Below are 7051 nucleotides of genomic sequence, written 5' to 3'. Positions count from 1 at the left end.
TTCTTCCCTGGATGGATTCCCCAAATGAGATGCTGCCATGGAGGAGCAGGAAGGGGTCCTCTGCCACCCATGCCCTGGCCACTGGAGCTACCCGCCCATTCTGAGCATTGCCTGGAGTGTAGCTGAAGAGGAGCAGGAGGGAGAAAAGGAGGGCTACTGACACACAACGCCCTTCCCTGCGAGACACGGGATGGCCCCTTTTCTTCTCTGCTTTGTGGCTCCAACTTCCTGCCTCTCTCATTGACTCTGAAGCTGCTATTTTGGGTTTCCTTCTGAGTTTTTGTGATGGGAGGAAGAGAGAGGCTGAGTTGCATTCCCCTACAACCACCATGCTCTTTCATTAAGATGGCAGTGATATATAGATATAGATATAGATATAGATATAGATATAGATATAGATATAGATATAGATATAGATATAGATATAGATATAGATATAGATATATTTGAACCTTTTAAATAAGAAAAAACTAAAACAAAATAATATAAACTAAGAAAAAAAAGAAAAAGAAAAAACAAAAAGTACAAGATAAAAGTTGAAGAAAAATAGAAAAGAAAGACAAAAGATACTGTATAAAAATGTGGCTTCCAATATTCTTCACGGCAATTATAATTACAAATATATTTTAACCTCTCACTCTCAAGCAGTGCTTCTCAACCTTGGCCACGTGAAGATGTGTAGACTTCAACTCCCAGAATTGAAGTCTGGCTAGGGAATTCTGGGAACTGAAGTCCACACATCTTCACGTGGCCAAGGTTGAGAAACACTGCTCTAAAGTTACATCATATTACTTTTCTTTCTACAAACTATCCTATCTAATCATCAAAACCATAAATCACAAGTTAATTTTTTTCTTTTTTACACAAAAAGTTCATCAGAGGCTTCCAGTCATCAATAAATGGAGATGATGTCTTTTCTCTAATCAAAGAAGTCAATTTATCCATTTCAGCTAAATCTGTCAACTTCACCAACCATTCCTCCATAGAGGGAAGTGTCGAATCTTTTCATCTCTGTGCATACAGTAATCTCACCGCAGTAATCATATTTTGAAATAATGTTCCATGTTTTTTTCCTAATGGTTTATCCATTAGTCCTAATAGGAAAACTTCTGCTTCAGTTGAATGTTGATCTTTAAAATCCTCTCCATCAAAGTATGTATTTGAATCGATTTTTTTAGCTTTTTTACATTTCCACCAAGCATGATAAAATGTCCCTTCATCTTGTTCACATTTCCAACATACATTTCAAGTGCTTTCATAATATTCTCAATAGTTTCTCTGGCGTCATGTACCAATGATACATCATTTTCTAAAAATTCTCTTTGAGATCGTAACAAAATTTATATTTCAGCCCTTTTAAACACAGATTTTCCCATTGATCCATCTTTACATTATAACCAAAATTCTTACCCACTTTGTTATGCATTCTTCAACCTGTTCTTCCTCTGTTTCAGATTTCAATAAAAGTTTATATATTTTAGCAATTCATGTTCATCATTAGTACACAATTGTATTTCAAATTCTATCTTACTTTGCTCCATGGCTTAAGTCTTTTTATCCATTTTAAATATTTCAAATAAGTGTAAATGGGAAAACCATTGACAGCAATATTGCTCTCCTGATTTAATTTTAAAATCCCCTTGATTGTTTTCCAATGTGTCCCAGTACATCAATCATTTATCTTTGTCTGCCAGTTCTCTTCTGTAAGATGCTTCTTGAGCTGAGATCCATAAAGGCGTTTTCAGGCACAACCTGGTTTTATATCTATTCCACATTCTCAATACGGCATGCCTAATATCATGATTTTTAAAGTCCACATTAATTTTAACTTTATGGTAAAATTAATTTTAATTTTATGGTACAATAAATATCCATGCCATCAGGTTGCAACCTTCTCACTGTAAAAGTCTCTTGTTTCTCAGCAACATCCATTCCTTCATCCAGACCAAACAACAAGCAGCAATATGCAATTTCAAATCTGGTAAACCCAATCCTTGTCTTTCCTTTGCATCTTGTAACACTTTATATTTAATTTGTGGTTTTTTCCCTGGCCATATAAATTTAGAGATGTCTTTTGCCATGGTTTAAATGGTACATCTGTTGTCAAACAGGTATTGTCTGAAACAGAAACATCATTCTTGGCAAAACATTCATTTCTAGCACAGAATTTCTCCCAAAAACTGAAAATTTTAATTTCTCCCCTCTTAACATATCCTTCTCAATTTCATGTCTTGATGTTGAAGCTGCTATTTTGGGTGTTTGATGGGAGGAAGAGAGTGGCTGGATTGCATTCCCCCAAATGCTCTTTCATGAAAATGGCAGTGAATCATGAGAGCTGGGCTAGAACTGATGTGGGGGGCCTGGAAAGTGCCCTGTTGCTCCGATTAGTCTCACCAATCCATACACCGCTTTGGTGTCGCAGTTAAGGCATTGGATGAGGAGTGTGGAGACTCAAGATCCTGAGTATGTTCAGCTCACTTTCTAACTGGACAGCAGTGAGTTCACTCAGCCAAACACACCACACAGGACAGTTTTTCTGGGCATGACAGCAGGAAGGAGCAACAGGACCTCCAGAATGAATGGCAGGATATCAATCACATCAAAGGTAATTAAATTTAAATGTAAAAATTTCATAACAACCCTAAATGCCAATCTCCAAAGGAAGAAGTGCCTTAGTCCCAGAACAAGGCAACAGAGTAAAGATCTAAAGAGTTTTCGTCAGATTCCTTCTCATGGACTTGGATCTTTGTAAAGATAGAGCTGAGCTTCCTATCAGAAGAGGCTACAGAACAATTTCATCAAGATATCTCTGCTTCTCTGGAAGAGCTGCATCAAGCAATATTTCCTATGCAACACCCTGTAACTCTACCTAAGAGGCGATTGACCCCAATGAATGCCATTGAAGGAAGAGGAAAGCCCATGGGTTTCTCTGATTTTCAGAGAAGGATCTGGAGGAAAGGGATATGAGAGGAAAGTAATCAGTTCTAAGTTGTGGAAGAGGAGAAGAATCAGGTTTAGATTAGAGGGAGGAAGAAGAAGTTCCCAAACCTGCCATCCAAGTGATGGTCTCCATGTTTGGCTCCTCCGTCACTCTCTTCTTCCCTTCCCCGAGAGATTGAGTGGTGCACCTTCTCTTGATTCAGTCCTTCAACAGCAATGGCCGAGGAAGGAACTGCGTCATCCTCACCGAGGACATCACACCCACGCCCCCAGCCCAGGGTGCAGCTCAGCTCCCAGGCCTTCTTCACCACACCAAAGCCTTTCTCTGCACAGCAGCTCACTGCACCCATCCTCCTGGCCTCTCTTGCCCCCAAAGAGAATTAAAAACAAAAATGCAAAAGCTTTCTTGTGCAGCTAGAAGCCAGAAAGCAAAGAACAAGAGTCCTACTGCTTTTTTTGCAGGGCCTAATGTCATCTGCGTAAGTTTTCTTGATCAGCTCCACTTCTCATCCTGGGCCTAAAGTTTCCACAATGGAGCCACAAATACATCTAAGAAAGGCAAAATAATCAAGCAAACAGATAAAATTAGACTGCTGAAATCTTGAAAAGAGCAGTAGGTTCCACTAAAAGAGCTCTGAAAGGCATTGACTGAATGATGATCGTAACTGTAATGTGTTGCAGTTGCATCCAGATGTTCATCTCATTTTAACAGAGTTAACATTTGTTACTAAGATTCCTATGATGTAGCTCCAAGAACTTTGAAATTGGGGAAGAGACTATCTTAGACTATCTTAGTATATCAACAGCAAATCCTCTTTGGAAATTGTCAAGTACATCCTCTATTTTGGTCAATAGTCACCATGGAATGAATGTGTTGCTCCAAAAACCATTCGTGATTAAATCTGTGAACCTGCTCTTGAATTGCACCCCCAAATTTGCTCTTTAAATGGAGAAGGGACTCAACCCACTCTGCATTCCAGAATCCCCTTAAAACCATTTGATTTCAGCAAACCTGTTGTCCAAAGGGCAATTGTGATGCCTCTCTGATTATAGGTATATCACAGTTATATTTTCATTATTTTATTTTATACTGCTGAACTGCATTAACATGTGTTTTCTTTCACATACACTGCCTGTGTCCTTTCTGATTTGGGAGACTTAGAAATACTAGAAAAGAAAGAAAGATAAAATATATGAATTATGGATATCTCATTCATAACATATGGCCAAAAAGGAAAATATTTCATAATTATTTTGTCTAATAGGTTAAATGATACCATAATGGTTCGTGCGACATGATTGGACATCTGTGTGTCTTTCTTTTTTATGTTTGGAATGAAAAATATCTAACAATTAAAACTGGCTTAAAGATTAAAGGAGGGTCAGTCTCTCAGGGTCAAGTCCAGAGTGGTTGGGAGTGACAGACCTCTGTGGGCCTTCCTAATCTTGTCTGTTCGAGCAGAGAGGCCATTTCAGATGGCCAAGTCCTGTCCTTTTCTCCCTCTTTGCTCCTGCTTCAAATTCTTCCTGAGATTGATTTGATGCTCCTCAAATGGAAATCGAAGAAAGGGAGAACAGGATCCAAGAGTGCAGCTCCAGCATCTGGTCACCCGTAACAAAGACATCTTTTCAAACGAAGCTCCAGAGCGTGTCCTCAGATTGACCCAAAGCTCTGACCCTTTTCATGACAAAATCACCTTTGCTTACTTTGGAGGCTCCCCCTGAGATGCTCTCCTAAAATCGGATGTCCAGAATACCCGTCATGTAGAGATCTTTCTTTCCCAGCAACAGAAACCAAGTAAGACCAACAGGATCAGAACAGCAACCGCCAACCTTTCGTAGCCCAGAATTACAGGATGTGGATCTTCTGCCCAAACTGTGGGAAAAAAGAAAGTGGTTCTATTATCACCTCACCAAGAGTCTTTTCTCAATGAAATAGAGGAAATCAACAGGGTCAGTTTTATTGGAAACATCAGGAAGAAAGAAACTGAGACCTGCAGGGCACCAACCAGTTGACCACTTTCTACTCTCTCTCTCTGGACGTTCTGAGAGGAGGTTGTGGGAGCTCTCCCAGAAGAGCCACGATGGTGGGTCCGTCCATTGACAAACTGGATATTGTGGTGGCTGTGGCAACCACAGAAAATTCCCTGACCACATATTCAATTGCTGGGTTTGTTCCCTTCTTCCCCCCGCAGGACTCCACAATCCCCTTAGCCACCCGTTGCATTCTTCCTGGAGGTTTTTTTCCCACTCTAGCCTACTGGTGTGGAATTATCTAGTGGTGTCCTATCGAAATAGGAACTGGATTGGTGTCCACCTGGGGATGTTTTGAAAATCAGCTGAATCAACGAGGACTGCCGCCTGGTGAACACCCTGATTCTACACCATCTGTTTCACCATCACTTTCTTCAGCTGACTCACCTGTGACGTTCACTGCCTGGCTCCAAGAAGACATGATCCATCGGCTGCTTCGCTTTTCTTCATAGCTGCAAGCAAATTCCCCACTGTGGTTGGGCTTGGTATGCAGGATGCTGAGAGAGGCGTTTTGAAGAGGATCTGCAGGTTCTCCAGAACCCTTCAGAAGACATTCATGGCTGGAGGTGATCTCCACCCCATCCTTGTAGAAATGGAACCTCTTCTCCACATGGCCTCCTTCAGCCAAGCAAAGGAGTAGCAGATATTCACCTTCCTTTACCTTCTGCGACAAAAGATCCACTTTCAGCAGCGGGCCAGGAGGGATATCTACAAAAAAACCCCATCATTTTCTGTTAACTGTTGGTTATATCTGTTTTTAAGACTGCAGACCACCCAAAGTCATTTCTGAATTGTGCAGCCTAAGTAATTATTTTGATAATACTCACAAGGGAAAGGGGACCAGCAAGAGATGTCATGCCTCACCAAGGAAGGAAGAGGTCCCGGCTCCTTCATCCTCTAACCTGAAGCCAAGTTATAGTTCAGCATCTCTCAAGAGAGCTTGTGGTATGAACAAGGCATCCTGTTCCCCTGTTTTGTGTTAATGAATCTAGAATATTTAAACTTATAGAAAACTGGAGCTCAAGGTGATTCTGCATTACCTTTTTCCCTGGAATTTCCCCTGTTCAATCACTCCCACGCTTATCAAAATTTACACAAAAAAATCTTTATGTCTTTTCAGACCTGGGGTGCGTTTTGAACCAGAAGGGGAAGAAATTTCACCCAAACTGCAGCGTGTGCCACGCTGTCCAGTGCAGTTGGGGGAGAACTCCTGAAGGCTTCAAAAAGACGCTGACCTTCCCGCAAAGAGCCTTGCAGGCAGAGCCGCTCCTGACGGATGACTCTGGCTTGCAGTTTGGAAACTGGCTCATCTCTTTCCCCACAGTCATAAGCTAAAATAAAACACCATTTGCTTGAACTCAAACTGGAGTCCCTGCCAAGGAAACGTTTGCCTTACAAAGCCTTGGACTCTTCCAGATTCTCTTAGAAATGGACTTCAGTTTGGGTTCAAATGAGCAGTGAATATGGTGCGTCTTCTCCCTAAAAGTTGCAACTTCCTTCTTCCTCTTGGAAGTCAGGGAGGTGGTCCTGCTTCAGTATTGGAAGAGACTCAGGAGACCCGGGTACAAGGCCACCCCCAGCCAGAGTCAATCATGGGGGCCTTTGGGGTGAGTCTCTCTTTCTCACCCTGATCAAAACTTCACGGTCACCTCCTCTCATTGCAGAAATCAAAGGTTAGGGTTGGAGGGGAGAACATGGATGAGAAAAATGAAAGAAGCAGAGCGAAAAGAGAAGGACATTCTTATATCTTTGCTTTAGGAACTGTAGATACCCAGTGGAAACTAAATGGCTGGTTTTGATCTTAGCAGCAGAGTCATTCCTAAAATTAGGGCAACATCTGCTTCGAAGGAGAGGTGTTTCCCCAAATCGCCCTTGTTTTATGTATCTGAATGTTACAGAATTTAACGTTTTTATGAGGCGGAGCACTGATATTTCGGAGTATAGAAATGAAAATGGCAAACAAGGGAGGAGAATGAATTCTGCTTCCGCTTGGAGTGAAAATAAGAATAAAAATGCCGCCGCCTTTCACAAGGGAGGAATGAGCTTTGGGTCAAGAAAGAAAAACTCCCTCCTTCGC

This window comes from Python bivittatus, unplaced genomic scaffold (genome assembly GCF_059951505.1).
Source record: "Python bivittatus isolate LINGU-HERP-01145 unplaced genomic scaffold, Pbiv_v1 ctg000370_np1212, whole genome shotgun sequence".
Taxonomy (NCBI): domain Eukaryota; kingdom Metazoa; phylum Chordata; class Lepidosauria; order Squamata; family Pythonidae; genus Python; species Python bivittatus.
The sequence above is the reverse complement of the archived record's forward strand: the minus strand, read 5'-3'. Positions refer to the sequence as shown.